Source organism: Phyllobates terribilis, unplaced genomic scaffold (assembly GCF_046119375.1).
Source record: "Phyllobates terribilis strain yellow unplaced genomic scaffold, ASM4611937v1 Scaffold_7__3_contigs__length_470593459, whole genome shotgun sequence".
NCBI classification, from domain to species: domain Eukaryota; kingdom Metazoa; phylum Chordata; class Amphibia; order Anura; family Dendrobatidae; genus Phyllobates; species Phyllobates terribilis.
In genome coordinates, this window is record NW_027362767.1 from 438,309,149 (window position 1) to 438,335,535 (window position 26,387).

At 57.1% G+C, this 26,387-nt stretch overlaps 1 protein-coding gene across 2 annotated transcripts in view; it reads left to right on the forward strand.

Annotated features, from left to right (window-relative positions):
• Window positions 1–26,387, forward strand: part of LOC141155309 (connector enhancer of kinase suppressor of ras 2-like) — a 586,755-nt gene that overhangs the window by 526,394 nt on the left and 33,974 nt on the right. The window lies entirely within an intron of this gene.

Sequence of the window (26,387 nt, forward strand, 5' to 3'; positions counted from 1 at the left end):
GGGACAGGCGCCTCTGCTCCCAGCCTGGAGGGCAGACCGCAGAGTGTCATCTGCATCTTCCCGGGACAGGCACCTCTGCTCCCAGCCTGGAGGGCAGACCGCAGAGTGTCATCTGCATCTTCCCGGGACAGGCGCCTCTGCTCCCAGCCTGGAGGGGAGACCGCAGGGTGTCATCTGCATCTTCCCGGGACAGGCGCCTCTGCTCCCAGCCTGTAGGGGAGATCGCAGGGTGTCATCTGCATCTTCCCGGGACAGGCGCCTCTGCTCCCAGCCTGTAGGGGAGATCGCAGGGTGTCATCTGCATCTTCCCGGGACAGGCGCCTCTGCTCCCAGCCTTGAGGGGAGACCGCAGGGTGTCATCTGCATCTTCCCGGGACAGGCGCCTCTGTTCCCAGCCTGTAGGGGAGACCGCAGGGTGTCATCTGCATCTTCCCGGGACAGGCGCCTCTACTCCCAGCCTGTAGGGGAGACCGCAGGGTGTCATCTGCATCTTCCCGGGACAGGCGCCTCTACTCCCAGCCTGTAGGGGAGACCGCAGGGTGTCATCTGCATCTTCCCAGGACAGGCGCCTCTACTCCCAGCCTGTAGGGGAGACCGCAGGGTGTCATCTGCATCTTCCCAGGACAGGCGCCTCTACTCCCAGCCTGTAGGGGATACCGCAGGGTGTCATCTGCATCTTCCCGGGACAGGCGCCTCTGCTCCCAGCTTGTAGGGGAGACCCCAGGGTGTCATCTGCATCTTCCCAGGCAGGCGCCTCTGCTCCCAGCCTGGAGGGGAGACCGCAGGGTGTCATCTGCATCTTCCCGGGACAGGCGCCTCTGCTCCCGGCCTGTAGGGGAGATCGCAGGGTGTCATCTGCATCTTCCCGGGACAGGCGCCTCTGCTCCCAGCCTTCAGGGGAGACTGCAGGGTGTCATCTGCATCTTCCCGGGACAGGCGCCTCTGCACCCAGCCTGTAGGGGAGACCGCAGGGAGTCATCTGCATCTTCCCGGGACAGGCGCCTCTGCTCCCAGCTTGTAGGGGAGACCCCAGGGTGTCATCTGCATCTTCCCGGGACAGGCGCCTCTGCTCCCAGCTTGTAGGGGAGACCCCAGGGTGTCATCTGCATCTTCCCGGGACAGGTGCTTCTGCTCCCAGCTTGTAGGGGAGACCGCAGGGTGTCATCTGCATCTTCCCGGGCAGGCGCCTCTGCTCCCAGCCTGTAGGGAAGACCGCAGGGTGTCATCTGCATCTTCCCGGGACAGACGCCTCTACTCCCAGCCTTGAGGGGAGACCGCAGGGTGTCATCTGCATCTTCCCGGGACAGGCGCCTCTGCTCCCAGCTTGTAGGGGAGACCGCAGGGTGTCATCTGCATCTTCCCAGGACAGGCGCCTCTACTCCCAGCCTGTAGGGGAGACCGCAGGGAGTCATCTGCATCTTCCCGGGACAGGCGCCTCTGCTCCCAGCTTGTAGGGGAGACCCCAGGGTGTCATCTGCATCTTCCCGGGACAGGCGCCTCTGCTCCCAGCTTGGAGGGGAGACCCCAGGGTGTCATCTGCATCTTCCCGGGACAGGCGCCTCTGCTCCCAGCTTGTAGGGGAGACCCCAGGGTGTCATCTGCATCTTCCCGGGACAGGTGCTTCTGCTCCCAGCTTGTAGGGGAGACCGCAGGGTGTCATCTGCATCTTCCCGGGCAGGCGCCTCTGCTCCCAGCCTGTAGGGAAGACCGCAGGGTGTCATCTGCATCTTCCCGGGACAGGCGCCTCTACTTCCAGCCTTGAGGGGAGACCGCAGGGTGTCATCTGCATCTTCCCGGGACAGGCGCCTCTGCTCCCAGCTTGTAGGGGAGACCCCAGGGTGTCATCTGCATCTTCCCGGGCAGGCGCCTCTGCTCCCAGCTTGTAGGGGAGACCGCAGGGTGTCATCTGCATCTTCCCGGGACAGGCGCCTCTGCTCCCAGCCTGGAGGGGAGACCGCAGAGTGTCATCTGCATCTTCCCGGGACAGGCGCCTCTGCTCCCAGCCTGGAGGGGAGACCGCAGAGTGTCATCTGCATCTTCCCGGGACAGGCGCCTCTGCTGCCAGCCTGAAGGGGGGACCGCAGGGTGTCATCTGCATCTTCCCGGGCAGGCGCCTCTGCTCCCAGCTTGTAGGGGAGACCCCAGGGTGTCATCTGCATCTTCCCGGGACAGGCGCTTCTGCTCCCAGCCTGGAGGGGAGACCGCAGAGTGTCATCTGCATCTTCCCGGGACAGGCGCCTCTGCTCCCAGCCTGTAGGGGAGATCACAGGGTGTCATCTGCTTCTTCCCGGGACAGGCGCCTCTGCTCCCAGCCTGGAGGGGAGATCGCAGGGTGTCATCTGCATCTTCCCGGGACAGGCGCCTCTGCTCCCAGCCTGTAGGGGAGATCGCAGGGTCTCATCTGCATCTTCCCGGGACAGGCGCCTCTACTCCCAGCCTGTAGGGGAGATCGCAGGGTGTCATCTGCATCTTCCCGGGACAGGCTCCTCTACTCTCAACCTGTAGGGGAGATCGCAGGGTGTCATCTGCTTCTTCCCGGGCAGGCGCCTCTGCTCCCAGCTTGTAAGGGAGACCCCAAGGTGTCATCTGCATCTTCCCGGGACAGGCGCCTCTGCTTCAGGCCTGGAGGGGAGATCGCAGGGTGTCATCTGCATCTTCCTGGGACAAGCGCCTTTGCTCCCAGTCTGGAAGGGGGATCGCAGGGTGTCATCTGCATCTTCCCAGGACAGGCGCCTCTGCTCCCAGCCTGGAGGGGAGACCGCAGTGTGTCTTCTGCATCTTCCTGGGACAAGCGCCTTTACTCCCAGTCTGGAAGGGGGATCGCAGGGTGTCATCTGCATCTTCCCGGGACAGACGCCTCTACTCCCAGCCTGGAGGGGAGACCGCAGTGTGTCATCTGCATCTTCCCGGGACAGGCGCCTCTGCTCCCAGCCTGGAGGGGAGACCGCAGTGTGTCATCTGCATCTTCCCGGGACAGGCGCCTCTGCTCCCAGCCTGTAGGGGAGATCGCAGGGTCTCATCTGCATCTTCCCGGGACACGCGCCTCTACTCCCAGCCTGTAGGGGAGATCGCAGGGTGTCATCTGCATCTTCCCGGGACAGGCGCCTCTGCTCCCAGCCTGGAGGGGAGACCGCAGGGTGTCATCTGCATCTTCCTGGGACAGTCTCCTCTGCTTCCAGCCTGGAGGGGAGACCGCAGGGTGTCATCTGCATCTTCCTGGGACAAGCGCCTTTGCTCCCAGTCTGGAAGGGGGACCGCAGTGTGTCATCTGCATCTTCCCGGGACAGGCGCCTCTGCTCCCAGCCTGGAGGGGAGACAGCAGTGTGTCATCTGCATCTTCCCGGGACAGGCGCCTCTGCTCCCAGCCTGGAGGGGAGACCGCAGTGTGTCATCTGCATTTTCCCGGGACAGGTGCTTCTGCTCCCAGCCTGGAGGGGAGACCGCAGTGTGTCATCTGCATCTTCCCGGGACAGGCGCCTCTGCTCCCAGCCTGGAGGGGAGACTGCAGGGTGTCATCTGCATCTTCCCGGGACAGGCGCCTCTGCTCCCAGCCTTGAGGGGAGACTGCAGGGTGTCATCTGCATCTTCCCGGGACAGGCGCCTCTGCTCCCAGCCTTGAGGGGAGACTGCAGGGTGTCATCTGCATCTTCCCGGGACAGGCACCTCTGTTCCCAGCCTGGAGGGGGGACCGCAGAGTGTCATCTGCATCTTCCCGGGACAGGCACCTCTGCTCCCATCCTGGAGGGGAGACCGCAGAGTGTCATCTGCATCTTCCCGGGACAGGCGCCTCTGCTCCCAGCCTGGAGGGGAGACCGCAGAGTGTCATCTGCATCTTCCCGGGACAGGCGCCTCTGCTCCCAGCCTGGAGGGGAGACCGCAGGGTGTCATCTGCATCTTTCCGGGACAGGTTCCTCTCTTCCCAGCCTTGAGGGGAGACCGCAGAGTGTCATCTGCATCTTCCCGGGACAGGCTCCTCTGTTCCCAGCCTTGAGGGGAGACCGCAGAGTGTCATCTGCATCTTCCCGGGACAGGCGCCTCTGCTCCCAGCCTGGAGGGGAGACCGCAAGGTGTCATCTGCATCTTTCCGGGACAGGCTCCTCTCTTCCCAGCCTGGAGGGGAGACCGCAGAGTGTGATCTGCATCTTCACGGGACAGGCTCCTCTCTTCCCAGCCTTGAGGGGAGACCGCAGAGTGTCATCTGCATCTCCCCGGGACAGGCGCCTCTGCTCCCAGCCTGGAGGGGAGACCACAGAGTGTCATCTGCATCTCCCCGGGACAGGCGCCTCTGCTCCCAGCCTGGAGGGGAGACCGCAAGGTGTCATCTGCATCTTTCCGGGACAGGCTCCTCTCCTCCCAGCCTGTAGGGGGGACCGCAGAGTGTCATCTGCATCTTCCCGGGACAGGCACCTCTGCTCCCAGCCTGGAGGGGAGACCGCAGAGTGTCATCTTTATCTTCCCGGGACAGGCGCCTCTGCTCCCAGCCTGGAGGGGAGACCGCAGGGTGTCATCTGCATCTTCCCGGGACAGGCACCTCTGTTCCCAGCCTGGAGGGGAGACCGCAGAGTGTCATCTGCATCTTCCCGGGACAGGCACCTCTGCTCCCATCCTGGAGGGGAAACCGCAGAGTGTCATCTGCATCTTCCCGGGACAGGCGCCTCTGTTCCCAGCCTGGAGGGGAGACCGCAGAGTGTCATCTGCATCTTCCCGGGACAGGCGCCTCTTCTACCAGCCTGGAGGGCAGACCGCAGAGTGTCATCTGCATCTTCCCGGGACAGGCGCCTCTGCTCCCAGCCTGGAGGGGAGACCGCAGAGTGTCATCTGCATCTTCCCGGGACAGGCGCCTCTGCTCCCATCCTGGAGGGGAGACCGCAGAGTGTCATCTGCATCTTCCCGGGACAGGCGCCTCTGTTCCCAGCCTGGAGGGGAGACCGCAGAGTGTCATCTGCATCTTCCCGGGACAGGCGCCTCTTCTACCAGCCTGGAGGGCAGACCGCAGAGTGTCATCTGCATCTTCCCGGGACAGGCACCTCTGCTCCCAGCCTGGAGGGGGGACCGCAGAGTGTCATCTGCATCTTCCCGGGACAGGCACCTCTGCTCCCAGCCTGGAGGGGAGACCGCAGAGTGTCATCTGCATCTTCCCGGGACAGGCGCCTCTGCTCCCAGCCTGGAGGGGAGACCGCAGGGTGTCATCTGCATCTTCCCGGGACAGGCACCTCTGTTCCCAGCCTGGAGGGGAGACCGCAGGGTGTCATCTGCATCTTCCCGGGACAGGCGCCTCTGCTCCCAGCTTGTAGGGGAGACCCCAGGGTGTCATCTGCATCTTCCCAGGCAGGCGCCTCTGCTCCCAGCCTGGAGGGGAGACCGCAGGGTGTCATCTGCATCTTCCCGGGACAGGCGCCTCTGCTCCCGGCCTGTAGGGGAGATCGCAGGGTGTCATCTGCATCTTCCCGGGACAGGCGCCTCTACTCCCAGCCTGTAGGGGAGATCGCAGGGTGTCATCTGCATCTTCCCGGGACAGGCGCCTCTGCTCCCAGCCTTCAGGGGAGACTGCAGGGTGTCATCTGCATCTTCCCGTGACAGGCGCCTCTGCACCCAGCCTGTAGGGGAGACCGCAGGGTGTCATCTGCATCTTCCCAGGACAGGCGCCTCTACTCCCAGCCTGTAGGGGAGACCGCAGGGAGTCATCTGCATCTTCCCGGGACAGGCGCCTCTGCTCCCAGCTTGTAGGGGAGACCCCAGGGTGTCATCTGCATCTTCCCGGGACAGGCGCCTCTGCTCCCAGCTTGTAGGGGAGACCCCAGGGTGTCATCTGCATCTTCCCGGGACAGGTGCTTCTGCTCCCAGCTTGTAGGGGAGACCGCAGGGTGTCATCTGCATCTTCCCGGGCAGGCGCCTCTGCTCCCAGCCTGTAGGGAAGACCGCAGGGTGTCATCTGCATCTTCCCGGGACAGACGCCTCTACTCCCAGCCTTGAGGGGAGACCGCAGGGTGTCATCTGCATCTTCCGGGACAGGCGCCTCTGCTCCCAGCTTGTAGGGGAGACCGCAGGGTGTCATCTGCATCTTCCCAGGACAGGCGCCTCTACTCCCAGCCTGTAGGGGAGACCGCAGGGAGTCATCTGCATCTTCCCGGGACAGGCGCCTCTGCTCCCAGCTTGTAGGGGAGACCCCAGGGTGTCATCTGCATCTTCCCGGGACAGGCGCCTCTGCTCCCAGCTTGTAGGGGAGACCCCAGGGTGTCATCTGCATCTTCCCGGGACAGGCGCCTCTGCTCCCAGCTTGTAGGGGAGACCCCAGGGTGTCATCTGCATCTTCCCGGGACAGGTGCTTCTGCTCCCAGCTTGTAGGGGAGACCGCAGGGTGTCATCTGCATCTTCCCGGGCAGGCGCCTCTGCTCCCAGCCTGTAGGGAAGACCGCAGGGTGTCATCTGCATCTTCCCGGGACAGGCGCCTCTACTCCCAGCCTTGAGGGGAGACCGCAGGGTGTCATCTGCATCTTCCCGGGACAGGCGCCTCTGCTCCCAGCCTGTAGGGAAGACCGCAGGGTGTCATCTGCATCTTCCCGGGACAGGCGCCTCTACTCCCAGCCTTGAGGGGAGACCGCAGGGTGTCATCTGCATCTTCCCGGGACAGGCGCCTCTACTCCCAGCCTTGAGGGGAGACCGCAGGGTGTCATCTGCATCTTCCCGGGACAGGCGCCTCTACTCCCAGCCTGTAGGGGAGATCGCAGGGTGTCATCTGCATCTTCCCGGGACAGGCGCCTCTGCTCCCAGCCTTCAGGGGAGACTGCAGGGTGTCATCTGCATCTTCCTGGGACAGGCGCCTCTGCACCCAGCCTGTAGGGGAGACCGCAGGGTGTCATCTGCATCTTCCCAGGACAGGCGCCTCTACTCCCAGCCTGTAGGGGAGACCGCAGGGAGTCATCTGCATCTTCCCGGGACAGGCGCCTCTGCTCCCAGCTTGTAGGGGAGACCCCAGGGTGTCATCTGCATCTTCCCGGGACAGGCGCCTCTGCTCCCAGCTTGTAGGGGAGACCCCAGGGTGTCATCTGCATCTTCCCGGGACAGGTGCTTCTGCTCCCAGCTTGTAGGGGAGACCGCAGGGTGTCATCTGCATCTTCCCGGGCAGGCGCCTCTGCTCCCAGCCTGTAGGGAAGACCGCAGGGTGTCATCTGCATCTTCCCGGGACAGACGCCTCTACTCCCAGCCTTGAGGGGAGACCGCAGGGTGTCATCTGCATCTTCCCGGGACAGGCGCCTCTGCTCCCAGCTTGTAGGGGAGACCGCAGGGTGTCATCTGCATCTTCCCAGGACAGGCGCCTCTACTCCCAGCCTGTAGGGGAGACCGCAGGGAGTCATCTGCATCTTCCCGGGACAGGCGCCTCTGCTCCCAGCTTGTAGGGGAGACCCCAGGGTGTCATCTGCATCTTCCCGGGACAGGCGCCTCTGCTCCCAGCTTGTAGGGGAGACCCCAGGGTGTCATCTGCATCTTCCCGGGACAGGCGCCTCTGCTCCCAGCTTGTAGGGGAGACCCCAGGGTGTCATCTGCATCTTCCCGGGACAGGTGCTTCTGCTCCCAGCTTGTAGGGGAGACCGCAGGGTGTCATCTGCATCTTCCCGGGCAGGCGCCTCTGCTCCCAGCCTGTAGGGAAGACCGCAGGGTGTCATCTGCATCTTCCCGGGACAGGCGCCTCTGCTCCCAGCTTGTAGGGGAGACCCCAGGGTGTCATCTGCATCTTCCCGGGCAGGCGCCTCTGCTCCCAGCTTGTAGGGGAGACCGCAGAGTGTCATCTGCATCTTCCCGGGACAGGCGCCTCTGCTCCCAGCCTGTAGGGGAGATCGCAGGGTGTCATCTGCATCTTCCCGGGACAGGCGCCTCTGCTCCCAGCCTGTAGGGGAGACCGCAGGGTGTCATCTGCATCTTCCCGGGACAGGCGCCTCTGCTCCCAGCCTGGATTGGAGACCGCAGGGTGTCATCTGCATCTTCCCGGGACAGGCGCCTCTGCTCCCAGCCTGGAGAGGGGACCGCAGGGTGTCATCTGCATCTTCCCGGGCAGGCGCCTCTGCTCCCAGCTTGTAGGGGAGACCCCAGGGTGTCATCTGCATCTTCCCGGGACAGGCGCTTCTGCTCCCAGCCTGGAGGGGAGACCGCAGAGTGTCATCTGCATCTTCCCGGGACAGGCGCCTCTGCTCCCAGCCTGTAGGGGAGATCACAGGGTGTCATCTGCTTCTTCCCGGGACAGGCGCCTCTGCTCCCAGCCTGGAGGGGAGATCGCAGGGTGTCATCTGCATCTTCCCGGGACAGGCGCCTCTGCTCCCAGCCTGTAGGGGAGATCGCAGGGTCTCATCTGCATCTTCCCGGGACAGGCGCCTCTGCTCCCAGCCTGGAGGGGAGATCGCAGGGTCTCATCTGCATCTTCCCGGGACAGGCGCCTCTACTCCCAGCCTGTAGGGGAGATCGCAGGGTGTCATCTGCATCTTCCCGGGACAGGCTCCTCTACTCTCAACCTGTAGGGGAGATCGCAGGGTGTCATCTGCTTCTTCCCGGGCAGGCGCCTCTGCTCCCAGCTTGTAAGGGAGACCCCAAGGTGTCATCTGCATCTTCCCGGGACAGGCGCCTCTGCTTCAGGCCTGGAGGGGAGATCGCAGGGTGTCATCTGCATCTTCCTGGGACAAGCGCCTTTGCTCCCAGTCTGGAAGGGGGATCGCAGGGTGTCATCTGCATCTTCCCAGGACAGGCGCCTCTGCTCCCAGCCTGGAGGGGAGACCGCAGTGTGTCATCTGCATCTTCCTGGGACAAGCGCCTTTGCTCCCAGTCTGGAAGGGGGATCGCAGGGTGTCATCTGCATCTTCCCGGGACAGACGCCTCTACTCCCAGCCTGGAGGGGAGACCGCAGTGTGTCATCTGCATCTTCCCGGGACAGGCGCCTCTGCTCCCAGCCTGGAGGGGAGACCGCAGTGTGTCATCTGCATCTTACCGGGACAGGCGCCTCTGCTCCCAGCCTGTAGGGGAGATCGCAGGGTGTCATCTGCATCTTCCCGGGACAGGCGCCTCTGCTCCCAGCCTGTAGGGGAGACCGCAGGGTGTCATCTGCATCTTCCCGGGACAGGCGCCTCTGCTCCCAGCCTGGATTGGAGACCGCAGGGTGTCATCTGCATCTTCCCGGGACAGGCGCCTCTGCTCCCAGCCTGGAGAGGGGACCGCAGGGTGTCATCTGCATCTTCCCGGGCAGGCGCCTCTGCTCCCAGCTTGTAGGGGAGACCCCAGGGTGTCATCTGCATCTTCCCGGGACAGGCGCTTCTGCTCCCAGCCTGGAGGGGAGACCGCAGAGTGTCATCTGCATCTTCCCGGGACAGGCGCCTCTGCTCCCAGCCTGTAGGGGAGATCACAGGGTGTCATCTGCTTCTTCCCGGGACAGGCGCCTCTGCTCCCAGCCTGGAGGGGAGATCGCAGGGTGTCATCTGCATCTTCCCGGGACAGGCGCCTCTGCTCCCAGCCTGTAGGGGAGATCGCAGGGTCTCATCTGCATCTTCCCGGGACAGGCGCCTCTGCTCCCAGCCTGGAGGGGAGATCGCAGGGTCTCATCTGCATCTTCCCGGGACAGGCGCCTCTACTCCCAGCCTGTAGGGGAGATCGCAGGGTGTCATCTGCATCTTCCCGGGACAGGCTCCTCTACTCTCAACCTGTAGGGGAGATCGCAGGGTGTCATCTGCTTCTTCCCGGGCAGGCGCCTCTGCTCCCAGCTTGTAAGGGAGACCCCAAGGTGTCATCTGCATCTTCCCGGGACAGGCGCCTCTGCTTCAGGCCTGGAGGGGAGATCGCAGGGTGTCATCTGCATCTTCCTGGGACAAGCGCCTTTGCTCCCAGTCTGGAAGGGGGATCGCAGGGTGTCATCTGCATCTTCCCAGGACAGGCGCCTCTGCTCCCAGCCTGGAGGGGAGACCGCAGTGTGTCATCTGCATCTTCCTGGGACAAGCGCCTTTGCTCCCAGTCTGGAAGGGGGATCGCAGGGTGTCATCTGCATCTTCCCGGGACAGACGCCTCTACTCCCAGCCTGGAGGGGAGACCGCAGTGTGTCATCTGCATCTTCCCGGGACAGGCGCCTCTGCTCCCAGCCTGGAGGGGAGACCGCAGTGTGTCATCTGCATCTTACCGGGACAGGCGCCTCTGCTCCCAGCCTGTAGGGGAGATCGCAGGGTCTCATCTGCATCTTCCCGGGACAGGCGCCTCTACTCCCAGCCTGTAGGGGAGATCGCAGGGTGTCATCTGCATCTTCCCGGGACAGGCGCCTCTACTCCCAGCCTGTAGGGGAGATCGCAGGGTGTCATCTGCATCTTCCCGGGACAGGCGCCTCTGCTCCCAGCCTGGAGGGGAGACCGCAGGGTGTCATCTGCATCTTCCTGGGACAAGCGCCTTTGCTCCCAGTCTGGAAGGGGGATCGCAGGGTGTCATCTGCATCTTCCCAGGACAGTCTCCTCTGCTTCCAGCCTGGAGGGGAGACCGCAGGGTGTCATCTGCATCTTCCTGGGACAAGCGCCTTTGCTCCCAGTCTGGAAGGGGGATCGCAGGGTGTCATCTGCATCTTCCCGGGACAGGCGCCTCTACTCCCAGCCTGGAGGGGAGACCGCAGAGTGTCATCTGCATTTTCCCGGGACAGGTGCCTCTGCTCCCAGCCTGGAGGGGAGACCGCAGTGTGTCATCTGCATTTTCCCGGGACAGGTGCTTCTGCTCCCAGCCTGGAGGGGAGACCGCAGTGTGTCATCTGCATCTTCCCGGGACAGGCGCCTCTGCTCCCAGCCTTGAGGGGAGACTGCAGGGTGTCATCTGCATCTTCCCGGGTCAGGCGCCTCTGCTCCCAGCCTGGAGGGGAGACCGCAGGGTGTCATCTGCATCTTCCCGGGACAGGCGCCTCTTCTACCAGCCTGGAGGGGGGACCGCAGAGTGTCATCTGCATCTTCCCGGGACAGGCACCTCTGCTCCCATCCTGGAGGGGAGACCGCAGAGTGTCATCTGCATCTTCCCGGGACAGGCGCCTCTGCTCCCAGCCTGGAGGGGAGACCGCAGAGTGTCATCTGCATCTTCCCGGGACAGGCGCCTCTGCTCCCAGCCTGGAGGGGGGACCGCAAGGTGTCATCTGCATCTTTCCGGGACAGGTTCCTCTCTTCCCAGCCTTGAGGGGAGACCGCAGAGTGTCATCTGCATCTTCCCGGGACAGGCGCCTCTGCTCCCAGCCTGGAGGGGAGACCGCAAGGTGTCATCTGCATCTTTCCGGGACAGGCTCCTCTCTTCCCAGCCTGGAGGGAAGACCGCAGAGTGTGATCTGCATCTTCCCGGGACAGGCTCCTCTCTTCCCAGCCTTGAGGGGAGACCGCAGAGTGTCATCTGCATCTCCCCGGGACAGGCGCCTCTGCTCCCAGCCTGGAGGGGAGACCACAGAGTGTCATCTGCATCTCCCCGGGACAGGCGCCTCTGCTCCCAGCCTGGAGGGGAGACCGCAAGGTGTCATCTGCATCTTTCCGGGACAGGCTCCTCTCTTCCCAGCCTTGAGGGGAGACCGCAGAGTGTCATCTGCATCTTCCCGGGACAGGCTCCTCTGTTCCCAGCCTTGAGGGGAGACCGCAGGGAGTCATCTGCATCTTCCTGGGACAGGTGCTTCTGCTCCCGGCCTGGAGGGGACACCGAAGAGTGTCATCTGCATCTTCCCGGGACAGGCGCCTCTTCTACCAGCCTGGAGGGCAGACCGCAGAGTGTCATCTGCATCTTCCCGGGACAGGCACCTCTGCTCCCAGCCTGGAGGGGAGACCGCAGTGTGTCATCTGCATCTTCCCGGGACAGGCGCCTCTGCTCCCAGCCTGGAGGGGAGACCGCAGGGTGTCATCTGCATCTTCCCGGGACAGGCACCTCTGTTCCCAGCCTGGAGGGGAGACCGCAGAGTGTCATCTGCATCTCCCCGGGACAGGCGCCTCTGCTCCCAGCCTGGAGGGGAGACCGCAGAGTGTCATCTGCATCTTCCCGGGACAGGCGCCTCTGCTCCCATCCTGGAGGGGAGACCGCAGAGTGTCATCTGCATCTTCCCGGGACAGGCGCCTCTGTTCCCAGCCTGGAGGGGAGACCGCAGAGTGTCATCTGCATCTTCCCGGGACAGGCGCCTCTTCTACCAGCCTGGAGGGCAGACCGCAGAGTGTCAAATGCATCTTCCCGGGACAGGCACCTCTGCTCCCAGCCTGGAGGGGGGACCGCAGAGTGTCATCTGCATCTTCCCGGGACAGGCACCTCTGCTCCCAGCCTGGAGGGGAGACCGCAGAGTGTCATCTGCATCTTCCCGGGACAGGCACCTCTGCTCCCAGCCTGGAGGGGAGACCGCAAGGTGTCATCTGCATCTTCCCGGGACAGGCGCCTCTGCTCCCAGCCTGGAGGGGAGACCGCAGGGTGTCATCTGCATCTTCCCGGGACAGGCACCTCTGTTCCCAGCCTGGAGGGGAGACCGCAGAGTGTCATCTGCATCTTCCCGGGACAGGCACCTCTGCTCCCATCCTGGAGGGGAGACCGCAGAGTGTCATCTGCATCTTCCCGGGACAGGCGCCTCTGTTCCCAGCCTGGAGCGGAGACCGCAGAGTGTCATCTGCATCTTCCCGGGACAGGCGCCTCTGCTCCCAGCCTGGAGGGGAGACCGCAGGGTGTCATCTGCATCTCCCCGGGACAGGCGCCTCTGTTCCCAGCCTGTAGGGGAGATCGCAGGGTGTCATCTGCATCTTCCCGGGACAGGCACCTCTGTTCCCAGCCTGGAGGGGAGACCGCAGGGTGTCATCTGCATCTTCCCGGGACAGGCGCCTCTACTCCCAGCCTGGAAGGGAGACCGCAGGGTGTCATCTGCATCTTCCCGGGACAGGCACCTCTGTTCCCAGCCTGGAGGGGGGACCGCAGGGTGTCATCTGCATCTTCCCGGGACAGGCGCCTCTGTTCCCAGCCTGGAGGGGAGACCGCAGAGTGTCATCTGCATCTTCCCGGGACAGGCGCCTCTGTTCCCAGCCTGGAGGGGAGACCGCAGGGTGTCATCTGCATCTTCCCGGGACAGGCGCCTCTGTTCCCAGCCTGGAGGGGAGACCGCAGAGTGTCAAATGCATCTTCCCGGGACAGGCACCTCTGTTTCCAGCCTGTAGGGGAGATCGCAGGGTCTCATCTGCATCTTCCCGGGCAGGCGCCTCTGCTCCCAGTCTGGAGGGGAGACCGCAGGGTGTCATCTGCATCTTCCCGGGACAGGCACCTCTGTTCCAGCCTGGAGGGGAGACCGCAGAGTGTCATCTGCATCTCCCCGGGACAGGCGCCTCTGCTCCCAGCCTGGAGGGGAGACCGCAGGGTGTCATCTGCATCTTCCCGGGCAGGCGCCTCTGCTCCCAGCCTGGAGGGGAGACCGCAGGGTGTCATCTGCATCTTCCCGGGACAGGCACCTCTGTTCCCAGCCTGGAGGGGAGACCGCAGAGTGTCATCTGCATCTCCCCGGGACAGGCGCCTCTGCTCCCAGCCTGGAGGGGAGACCGCAGGGTGTCATCTGCATCTCCCCGGGACAGGCGCCTCTGCTCCCAGCCTGGAGGGGAGACCGCAGGGTGTCATCTGCATCTTCCCGGGACAGGCGCCTCTGTTCCCAGCCTGGAGGGGAGACCGCAGAGTGTCATCTGCATCTCCCCGGGACAGGCGCCTCTACTCCCAGCCTGTAGGGGAGATCGCAGGGTGTCATCTGCATCTTCCCGGGACAGGCGCCTCTACTCCCAGCCTGTAGGGGAGATCGCAGGGTGTCATCTGCATCTTCCCGGGACAGGCGCCTCTGCTCCCAGCCTGGAGGGGAGACCGCAGGGTGTCATCTGCATCTTCCTGGGACAAGCGCCTTTGCTCCCAGTCTGGAAGGGGGATCGCAGGGTGTCATCTGCATCTTCCCAGGACAGTCTCCTCTGCTTCCAGCCTGGAGGGGAGACCGCAGGGTGTCATCTGCATCTTCCTGGGACAAGCGCCTTTGCTCCCAGTCTGGAAGGGGGATCGCAGGGTGTCATCTGCATCTTCCCGGGACAGGCGCCTCTACTCCCAGCCTGGAGGGGAGACCGCAGTGTGTCATCTGCATCTTCCCGGGACAGGCGCCTCTGCTCCCAGCCTGGAGGGGAGACCGCAGAGTGTCATCTGCATCTTCCCGGGACAGGCGCCTCTGCTCCCAGCCTTGAGGGGAGACCGCAGAGTGTCATCTGCATCTTCCCGGGACAGGCGCCTCTGCTCCCAGCCTGGAGGGGAGACCGCAAGGTGTCATCTGCATCTTCCCGGGACAGGCTCCTCTACTCCCAGCCTTGAGGGGAGACCGCAGAGTGTCATCTGCATCTTCCCGGGACAGGCGCCTCTACTCCCAGCCTGGAGGGGAGACCGCAGTGTGTCATCTGCATCTTCCCGGGACAGGCGCCTCTGCTCCCAGCCTGGAGGGGAGACCGCAGGGTGTCATCTGCATCTTCCCGGGACAGGCTCCTCTGTTCCCAGCCTTGAGGGGAGACCGCAGAGTGTCATCTGCATCTTCCCGGGACAGGCGCCTCTGCTCCCAGCCTGGAGGGGAGACCGCAAGGTGTCATCTGCATCTTTCCGGGACAGGCATCTCTCTTCCCAGCCTGGAGGGGAGACCGCAGAGTGTGATCTGCATCTTCCCGGGACAGGCTCCTCTCTTCCCAGCCTTGAGGGGAGACCGCAGAGTGTCATCTGCATCTCCCCGGGACAGGCGCCTCTGCTTCAGCCTGGAGGGGAGACCACAGAGTGTCATCTGCATCTCCCCGGGACAGGCGCCTCTGCTCCCAGCCTGGAGGGGAGACCGCAAGGTGTCATCTGCATCTTTCCGGGACAGGCTCCTCTGTTCCCAGCCTTGAGGGGAGATCGCAGGGAGTCATCTGCATCTTCCTGGGACAGGCGCCTCTGCTCCCATTCTGGAGGGGAGACCGCAGAGTGTCATCTGCATCTTCCCGGGACAGGCACCTCTGCTCCCAGCCTGGAGGGGAGACCGCAGTGTGTCATCTGCATCTCCCCGGGACAGGCGCCTCTGTTCCCAGCCTGTAGGGGAGATCGCAGGGTGTCATCTGCATCTTCCCGGGACAGGCGCCTCTACTCCCAGCCTGGAGGGGAGACCGCAGAGTGTCATCTGCATCTTCCCGGGACAGGCACCTCTGTTCCCAGCCTGGAGGGGGGACCGCAGGGTGTCATCTGCATCTTCCCGGGACAGGCACCTCTGTTCCCAGCCTGGAGGGGGGACCGCAGGGTGTCATCTGCATCTTCCCGGGACAGGCGCCTCTGTTCCCAGCCTGGAGGGGAGACCGCAGAGTGTCATCTGCATCTTCCCGGGACAGGCGCCTCTGTTCCCAGCCTGTAGGGGAGATCGCAGGGTGTCATCTGCATCTTCCCGGGACAGGCGCCTCTACTCCCAGCCTGGAGGGGAGACCGCACGGTGTCATCTGCATCTTCCCGGGACAGGCGCCTCTGTTCCCAGCCTGGAGGGGAGATCGCAGGGTCTCATCTGCATCTTCCCGGGCAGGCGCTTCTGCTCCCAGCCTGGAGGGGAGACCGCAGGGTGTCATCTGCATCTTCCCGGGACAGGCACCTCTGTTCCCAGCCTGGAGGGGAGACCGCAGAGTGTCATCTGCATCTCCCCGGGACAGGCGCCTCTGCTCCCAGCCTGGAGGGGAGACCGCAGAGTGTCATCTGCATCTTCCCGGGACAGGCGCCTCTGTTCCCAGCCTGGAGGGGAGACCGCAGAGTGTCATCTGCATCTTCCCGGGACAGGCGCCTCTTCTACCAGCCTGGAGGGCAGACCGCAGAGTGTCATCTGCATCTTCCCGGGACAGGCACCTCTGCTCCCAGCCTGGAGGGGGGACCGCAGAGTGTCATCTGCATCTTCCCGGGACAGGCACCTCTGCTCCCAGCCTGGAGGGGAGACCGCAGAGTGTCATCTGCATCTTCCCGGGACAGGCACCTCTGCTCCCAGCCTGGAGGGGAGACCGCAGGGTGTCATCTGCATCTTCCCGGGACAGGCGCCTCTGCTCCCAGCCTGGAGGGGAGACCGCAGGGTGTCATCTGCATCTTCCCGGGACAGGCACCTCTGTTCCCAGCCTGGAGGGGAGACCGCAGAGTGTCATCTGCATCTTCCCGGGACAGGCACCTCTGCTCCCATCCTGGAGGGGAGACCGCAGAGTGTCATCTGCATCTTCCCGGGACAGGCGCCTCTGTTCCCAGCCTGGAGCGGAGACCGCAGAGTGTCATCTGCATCTTCCCGGGACAGGCGCCTCTGCTCCCAGCCTGGAGGGGAGACCGCAGGGTGTCATCTGCATCTCCCCGGGACAGGCGCCTCTGTTCCCAGCCTGTAGGGGAGATCGCAGGGTGTCATCTGCATCTTCCCGGGACAGGCACCTCTGTTCCCAGCCTGGAGGGGAGACCTCAGGGTGTCATCTGCATCTTCCCGGGACAGGCACCTCTGTTCCCAGCCTGGAGGGGGGACCGCAGGGTGTCATCTGCATCTTCCCGGGACAGGCGCCTCTGTTCCCAGCCTGGAGGGGAGACCGCAGAGTGTCATCTGCATCTTCCCGGGACAGGCGCCTCTGTTCCCAGCCTGGAGGGGGGACCGCAGGGTGTCATCTGCATCTTCCCGGGACAGGCACCTCTGTTCCCAGCCTGTAGGGGAGATCGCAGGGTGTCATCTGCATCTTCCCGGGCAGGCGCCTCTGCTCCCAGCCTGGAGGGGAGACCGCAGGGTGTCATCTGCATCTTCCCGGGACAGGCACCTCTGTTCCCAGCCTGGAGGGGAGACCGCAGAGTGTCATCTGCATCTTCCCGGGACAGGCACCTCTGCTCCCAGCCTGGAGGGGAGACCGCAGAGTGTCATCTGCATCTTCCCGGGACAGGCGCCTCTACTCCCAGCCTGGAGGGGAGACCGCAGGGTGTCATCTGCATCTCCCCGGGACAGGCGCCTCTGTTCCCAGCCTGGAGGGGAGACCGCAGAGTGTCATCTGCATCTTCCCGGGACAGGCGCCTCTGTTCCCAGCCTGGAGGGGGGACCGCAGGGTGTCATCTGCATCTTCCCGGGACAGGCACCTCTGTTCCCAGCCTGTAGGGGAGATCGCAGGGTGTCATCTGCATCTTCCCGGGCAGGCGCCTCTGCTCCCAGCCTGGAGGGGAGACCGCAGGGTGTCATCTGCATCTTCCCGGGACAGGCACCTCTGTTCCCAGCCTGGAGGGGAGACCGCAGAGTGTCATCTGCATCTTCCCGGGACAGGCACCTCTGCTCCCAGCCTGGAGGGGAGACCGCAGAGTGTCATCTGCATCTTCCCGGGACAGGCGCCTCTACTCCCAGCCTGGAGGGGAGACCGCAGGGTGTCATCTGCATCTCCCCGGGACAGGCGCCTCTGTTCCCAGCCTGGAGGGGAGACCGCAGGGAGTCATCTGTGTTGGGATGGACAAGTCTTTTCAGAGTAGAGCAGCAGATCCTGCATTTGTAGAGATGGAGAACAGTCCGGAGCCTCACACTGCGGAGCTCTTCACCTTGCACTAAGTTATGAGGCATATAATCTGCTCTCTGAAACTTTTTAGAAAACTTTGAAAGTCAGTTTTGCTGCATACGTTGGTAGTTTAACCATTAATGTAATTTAAAGACGAAATTGAGAGGTAAATGGAGCAAATGCTGGTAGGTTAGGGATGGAGGGAGCACTTGGATAGGCAAGGAGCTCATGAAACTCCAAATTCACCTATAGTCTATAGAATTGGACACATTAATGGATGACTATAAAGAGCCATCAATGCAGACGATCACCCCACATAAAACAATCATTTATCTTTAAATACCTGTCGTTTTAATATCGCCGCTTGCTGTCAGTGAATGAAAGCTTTATATTTTTGCACTATACAATCCTGTACAGAAATTGACAGCTAAGTTTTACCATAGTTATACCTCATGGCACATTCGTGTCTGTTTCCTGCGCTGTATATGTCCTTGCCCTGTGTCTTCCTGTCCCTGCCCCCACTCCGCAGCACCCACATAAAAGCAAAGTGAAACTTCACTTGCAGATAACACAAAGAATCTGAAAACTGGAGAGATGAGATCTTCCTGCAGAATGTGATGGTGGCATGAGGTAGAGATTAGTGCTGGCAGAGCAGCCACATCCAGGGGAAGCTCCACCACTACTTTATATGGACTCTGGCACCTGAATGTGAATGAATGAGCCCCCCTCAATGTGGACCCTCTAAAGTAGCACAATAGAGAACGTATCTGCCTGTATATAGATTATTCTAATGAGGATGCTATATAAGGGGCATCATAATGAGGGGTGATAATTATTCAGCATGACCCCCGACTACACAAGAGCCCAGTGCACAGACTGGATGGCATCACTGCCCATGATATGTGTCCTCTTCAGCAAGAAATAGCAAGATCCCCCCCCAATGTAAGCAGCTGATCGTGGAGCACCCCAGATTCTGAGAAAGGGACTAGCTCTTGTATGTAGCCCTGTAGTGGAGGTTGCTGTATGCACTGCAGGGTCTGCAGAGGAACAATATAGATCCTCAACGCTTCAGGTTTATGACCAGAATCTGTGATTCTGATAATATGATATTCCTATATAGATCTAGAATTGTTCGCACAGCTGGGTGTTTGTTACAGTTGTCCAGTGTAGACAATCCTCCAACCACAGCTCTCTCTCTTGCCCTGATATCCAGGACTGAAATATTGAGGATCTATCCTTAGAGTTGGTCATCAATATCAGATCGGTAGGGGTCCAAGAATTATATAGGAGCTGAGCTGCAGTACTGAGAGTGGCCACTACACAGTGTGTGGCGCTGTGCTGTTCCGCCTCTGTTCACATTCAGTGACTGATAACTGGTCCTGGGCATCAGACCACCACCGATCTAATATTGTTGGATAGATCATCAATATGTCAGTCATCGACAACCCTGTAACTACCTTCATACACTGTAACAGTCCCTCAGCTGTGTGAGTAGGCCTGGGTCATTGTGTTTCCATTGAAGGACAGCATACAGAGAGCTTTGCATTTTTCATTTTTTTTAATACATTTTCTTAGATCTCTGCTTGATATATCCTGAAAATGTTCTAATGTATCACAGTTGTAATGCGCGCCGGCTTTCGCCTCTGGATACAATAATTCCCTGACAGCGAGCAGATATCTGGACCATGGAAGTGTTGCGTCGCATTTCATTTAACAGTGAAGCTTTTAGCTGCAGACAGGACGCCGGCCCTTTATGTTTTTGGGCTCTTGGTAACTTCCTGTGTGGGGCCCCCGGGGTTGTGGCCCTGGAATATATGGACATTGTTTCCCTGCTGACTCCAGAGCTGAGATCCGCACGCCGCCTCCTTCTATTTCTGCTCCCTGCGCGGTTTTTCCCTTCGTGCCGCCGCGCAGCTGATCACAGACACATGAAAAGTCCAATCTGTCAGAGTGAATGTCAGTCCTCATCTGCTCATCCCCACCGCCGTCCCGTGACACAGATCCGTCCTGACAGCACTAAAACAGCCATTAATGAAACTGTAATCATCCGAGCTGCGGCCGGGACACAGAAAACCAGCGAAAACCCATTTCTGCTCCTCTAAAACCCGAGTGCGGACTGTGATGGGGCCGGAGCGGATGTCAGCCCCTCTCAATCCAGCCCCTGTTACTGAAGACAATGACTTTATGTTACGTGCGGAGAGAAAACACCAAAATAATACAGAATGTAAAGGGAAAATGACCGGATCCTAAAGGTCACAAAGAAGAAACAAAGTAACAAAACAAAACTGTCATGTTAAAGGAAAAGTTCTAATAAAAGTCAAAGAAGTTTTGTTTCAATCCTTAAATTCAAGATCTCTGCTTGCTGGTATTGAATGAGAACATCATTATTTCCATTCAGTGGCTCAGGCCTCTGTCCCTCTCACACAGCTGAGGGTTTGTTACATTGTTAGCAGCAATCAGCCTGAACTTCAGGGGAAAATATCTGAACTGCTACATTGTTTAAACAGTCCATCTGATGTGGAAGCAGGATTCTCTTGACAAGAAGAGCACACTCCTCTCCTGAAGTACTCTGTGCTGCTGGGGGACCCTGTAACTTTCAGTCTGTGACCTCCCATAAGATTAGCGCACTGCTGAAATACTTTGTGCTGCTGGGTCATCCTGTTCCTTTCTCTATAGAATTTTCAGTCTGGAATCGATTACAAGACAAGCACACTCTTCATCTGAAATGCTCTGTGCTGCTGGGGGACCCTGCTCCATCCACTATCTAAAACATAGTCTATGATCTCTTCCAACATCTCTTTTCCTGAAACACTCTGCGCTGTGGAATCAGCAATGTGATAGGGTAATAAATAATGTATTTTGGAAGCCATAATTCTGTTTCTGTGCTTATCCTACTGTATGCCATAATCACAAGATCTTATAATGCATCTGTCAACTGGATGATTGCACTACTGGAGATACAATCCTTATATTTCCCTCTGACGCCGTCACCTGCAATATACATTCAGTTTTATAGCATCAAGGTCACTGTGGTAACCATGGCGGCTGCGGAGACGTCGTGTTCATCATAGTTATGGGGCAGCGCTGCCCTCCGCGTCTGAGCTTTATCCCCACAACAATTCATATCTACCCTGAACAAGACAGAAATGTAACATGTCAGGTAACTGAGCGGACAGAATGCGGCCCCATTATATACATATATATATACAAGCCCCAGACTAATGGCACTAAACGTAGTGTTCTATAATGTTCCACAGACCGTACTGTACTCATTACAGAGCTGCACTCACTATTCTGCTGGTGCACTCACTGTACATTCATTACATTACTGATCCTGTACTCATCCTGAGTTACATCCTGTATTATACTCCAGAGCTGCATTCACTATTCTGCTGGTGCAGTCACTGTGTACATACATTACATTACTGATCCTGAGTTACGTCCTGTATTATACTCCAGAGCTGCACTCACTATTCTGCTGGTGCAGTCACTGTGTACATACATTACATTACTGATCCTGAGTTACATCCTGTATTATACTCCAGAGCTGCACTCACTATTCTGCTGGTGCAGTCACTGTGTACATACATTACATTACTGATCCTGAGTTACCTCCTGTATTATACTCCAGAGCTGCACTCACTATTCTGCTGGTGCAGTCACTGTGTACATACATTACTGATCCTGAGTTACATCCTGTATTATACTCCAGAGCTGTTCTCACTATTCTGCTGGTGCAGTCACTGTGTACATACATTACATTACTGATCCTGAGTTACATCCTGTATTATACTCCAGAGCTGCACTCACTATTCTGCTGGTGCAGTCACTGTGTACATACATTACTGATCCTGAGTTACATCCTGTATTATAGCCCAGTCACCTGCAGAGCTGCATTCTCAATCCCGCTAGTCATCCCCCTTTTCTGTAACATCCTAGTAACCGCTCTCTCTAGTGTATGGTGTGTATCTTCCACAAGCTACTGCACCCGCAGGAAGAAGAATGATATGAGATGTACAAAACCCGGAGAATATTGGTGCAGCTCCAAAGGATGTGGAGGTAGTTAGAAGCGGTGGTCCGCGGGGGCTTTTTCAGGCCTCCACAGTGCACTCTGCTCTTATGATACTTTGCAGTTCTGCTTCTCCAGTTAAGACTTTGGTAAGTTTGCATCATTGGATTTGGCCGGATGATGGGCGCTGTAGTCCTAGTTCTGCCCCCGACTTCTAAGATGCAAAATTTAAATTTGTTACAACTTTAAGGTGGAAAATTCTAAAAATAAAAACAGCTACAAACCCATTCAGAATGCGGGGGTTCACTCAATGCGGCAGACCCCCAATGTACATCTGTGTTGGAAAGAGGAAGTGAGAACGCCCACCAGGAGCAGAATGATCAGAGTGATGCCGCTGATCCTGGTTATTGGGGGTTAGTGCTTAGGTCAGGGGTTTGCAGTCATGCTGCTCATTAACTATTTCAGTGCTGCGGCTTCTGTCCTCGTCTTGTTCCCCTTTTTTTGCATAAAGTTATCAGAACGTTGATACCGAGTAGATCTGATCATAAGAACTGCTGTGTACTTGAGCGTCTTCTTAAAGGAATTGTCCACTAACCATTAAAAAATTGCTTTGAGACTTTAACTTCATTCCTGATGTTGGAGATTTCACCTTTGGATGATAATATAATGCTGGTGATGAATCACAACCTAAGTAACCGTGTAATGTCTGGCTGCAGTGGTCCTCAGACAGACATTAGTGGGCATGGAGAGAAGTCAGGGCACGAGGAAAGGAGAACGCTACTAAGGACAGAACTTTACATAAACTGCTGGTGGAGCTCAGAATAGTAATAATACATCATACAACTGCCTGTGTACAACGGCCAGCCCAACTACCTGCTCCACATGTGTCATAATCATAAACCTTCCCTTTTAAACTGCAGAATAGTGAATTCAGCTCTGGAGTATAATATAAGATGTAACTCAGAGTCAGTAATGTAATGTATGTACACAGTGACTGCACCAGCAGAATAGTGAGTGCAGCTCTGGAGTATAATACAGGATGTAACTCAGGATCAGTAATGTAATGTATGTACACAGTGACTGCACCAGCAGAATAGTGAGTGCAGCTCTGGAGTATAATACAGGAGGTAACTCAGGATCAGTAATGTAATGTATGTACACAGTGACTGCACCAGCAGAATAGTGAGTGCAGCTCTGGAGTATAATACAGGATGTAACTCAGGATCAGTAATGTAATGTATGTACACAGTGACTGCACCAGCAAAATAGTGAGTGCAGCTCTGGAGTATAATACAGGAGGTAACTCAGGATCAGTAATGTAATGTATGTGCACAGTGACTGCACCAGCAGAATAGTGAGTGCAGCTCTGGAGTATAATACAGGATGTAACTCAGGATCAGTAATGTAATGTATGTACACAGTGACTGCACCAGCAGAATAGTGAGTGCAGCTCTGGAGTATAATACAGGATGTAACTCAGGATCAGTAATGTAATGTATGTACACAGTGACTGCACCAGCAGAATAGTGAGTGCAGCTCTGGAATATAATACAGGATGTAACTCAGGATCAGTAATGTATGTACACAGTGACTGCACCAGCAGAATAGTGAGTGCAGCTCTGGAGTATAATACAGGATGTAACTCAGGATCAGCAATGTAATGTATGTACACAGTGACTGCACAAGCAGAATAGTGAGTGCAGCTCTGGAGTATAATACAGGATGTAACTCAGGATCAGTAATGTAATGTATGTACACAGTGACTGCACCAGCAGAATAGTGAGTGCAGCTCTGGAGTATAATACAGGATGTAACTCAGGATCAGTAATGTATGTACACAGTGACTGCACCAGCAGAATAGTGAGTGCAGCTCTGGAGTATAATACAGGATGTAACTCAGGATCAGCAATGTAATGTATGTACACAGTGACTGCACCAGCAGAATAGTGAGTGCAGCTCTGGAGTATAATACAGGATGTAACTCAGGATCAGTAATGTAATGTATGTACACAGTGACTGCACCAGCAGAATAGTGAGTGCAGCTCTGGAGTATAATACAGGATGTAACTCAGGATCAGTACAGGATCAGTAATGCAATGTATGTATACAGTGACTGCACCAGCAAAATAGTGAGTGCAGCTCTGGAGTATAATACAGGATGTAACTCAGGATCAGTAATGTAATGTATGTACACAGTGACTCCACCAGCAGAATAGTGAATGCAGCTCTGGAGTATAATACTGGATGTAACTCAGGATCAGTAATGTAATGTATGTACACAGTGACTCCACCAGCAGAATAGTGAGTGCAGCTCTGGAGTATAATACTGGATGTAACTCAGGATCAGTAATGTAATGTATGTACACAGTGACTGCACCAGCAGAATAGTGAGTGCAGCTCTGGAGTATAATACAGGATGTAACTCAGGATCAGTAATGTAATGTATGTACACAGTGACTGCACCAGCAGAATAGTGAGTGCAGCTCTGGAGTATAATACAGGATGTAACTCAGGATCAGTAATGTAATGTATGTACACAGTGACTGCACCAGCAGAATAGTGAGTGCAGCTCTGGAGTATAATACAGGATGTAACTCAGGATCAGTAATGTAATGTATGTACAAAGTGACTCCACCAGCAGAATAGTGAGTGCAGCTCTGGAGTATAATACAGGAGGTAACTCAGGATCAGTACAGGATCAGTAATGTAATGTATGTATACAGTGACTGCACCAGCAGAATAGTGAGTGTAGCTCTGGAGTATAATAGAGGATGTAACTCAGGATCAGTACAGGATCAGTAATGTATGTACACAGTGACTGCACCAGCAGAATAGTGAGTGCAGCTCTGGGGTATAATACAGGATGTAACTCAGGATCAGTAATGTAATGTATGTACACAGTGACTCCACCAGCAGAATAGTGAGTGCAGCTCTGGAGTATAATACAGGATGTAACTCAGGATCAGTAATGTAATGTATGTACACAGTGACTCCACCAGCAGAATAGTGAGTGCAGCTCTGGAGTATAATACTGGATGTAACTCAGGATCAGTAATGTAATGTATGTACACAGTGACTGCACCAGCAGAATAGTGAGTGCAGCTCTGGAGTATAATACAGGATGTAACTCAGGATCAGTAATGTAATGTATGTACACAGTGACTGCATCAGCAGAATAGTGAGTGCAGCCCTGGGGTATAATACAGGATGTAACTCAGGATCAGTACAGGATCAGTAATGTAATGTATGTACACAGTGACTGCACCAGCAGAATAGTGAGTGCAGCTCTGGAGTATAATACAGGATGTAACTCAGGATCAGTAATGTAATGTATGTACACAGTGACTGCACCAGCAGAATAGTGAGTGCAGCTCTGGAGTATAATACAAGATGTAACTCAGGATCAGTAATGTAATGTATGTATACAGTGACTGCACCAGCAGAATAGTGAGTGCAGCTCTGGGGTATAATACAGGATGTAACTCAGGCTCAGTAATGTAATGTATGTACACAGTGACTGCACCAGCAGAATATTGAGTGCAGCTCTGGAGTATAATACAGAATGTAACTCAGGATCCGTACAGGATCAGTAATGTAATGTATGTACACAGTGACTGCACCAGCAGAATAGTGAGTGCAGCTCTGGGGTATAATACAGGATGTAACTCAGGATCAGTAATGTAATGTATGTACACAGTGACTCCACCAGCAGAATAGTGAGTGCAGCTCTGGAGTATAATACAGGATGTAACTCCGGATCAGTAATGTAATGTATGTACACAGTGACTCCACCAGCAGAATAGTGAGTGCAGCTCTGGAGTATAATACTGGATGTAACTCAGGATCAGTAATGTAATGTATGTACACAGTGACTGCACCAGCAGAATAGTGAGTGCAGCTCTGGGGTATAATACAGGAGGTAACTCAGGATCAGTAATGTAATGTATGTACACAGTGACTGCACCAGCAGAATAGTGAGTGCAGCTATGGAGTATAATACAGGATGTAACTCAGGATCAGTAATGTAATGTATGTACACAGTGACTGCACCAGCAGAATAGTGAGTGCAGCTCTGGAGTATAATACAGAATATAACTCAGGATCAGTACAGGATCAGTAATGTAATGTATGTACACAGTGACTGCACCAGCAGAATAGTGAGTGCAGCTCTGGAGTATAATACTGGATGTAACTCAGGATCAGTAATGTAATGTATGTACACAGTGACTGCACCAGCAGAATAGTGAGTGCAGCTCTGGGGTATAATACAGGAGGTAACTCAGGATCAGTAATGTAATGTATGTACACAGTGACTGCACCAGCAGAATAGTGAGTGCAGCTATGGAGTATAATACAGGATGTAACTCAGGATCAGTAATGTAATGTATGTACACAGTGACTCCACCAGCAGAATAGTGAGTGCAGCTCTGGAGTATAATACAGAATATAACTCAGGATCAGTACAGGATCAGTAATGTAATGTATGTACACAGTGACTACACCAGCAGAATAGTGAGTGCAGCTCTGGGGTATAATACAGGATGTAACTCAGGATCAGTAATGTAATGTATGTACACAGTGACTGCACCAGCAGAATAGTGAGTGCAGCTCTGGAGTATAATACAGGGTGTAACTCAGGATCAGTAATGTAATGTATGTACACAGTGACTGCACCAGCAGAATAGTGAGTGCAGCTCTGGGGTATAATACAGGATGTAACTCAGGATCAGTACAGGATCAGTAATGTAATGTATGTACACAGTGACTACACCAGCAGAATAGTGAGTGCAGCTCTGGGGTATAATACAGGATATAACTCAGGATCAGTAATGTAATGTATGTACACAGTGACTGCACCAGCAGAATAGTGAGTG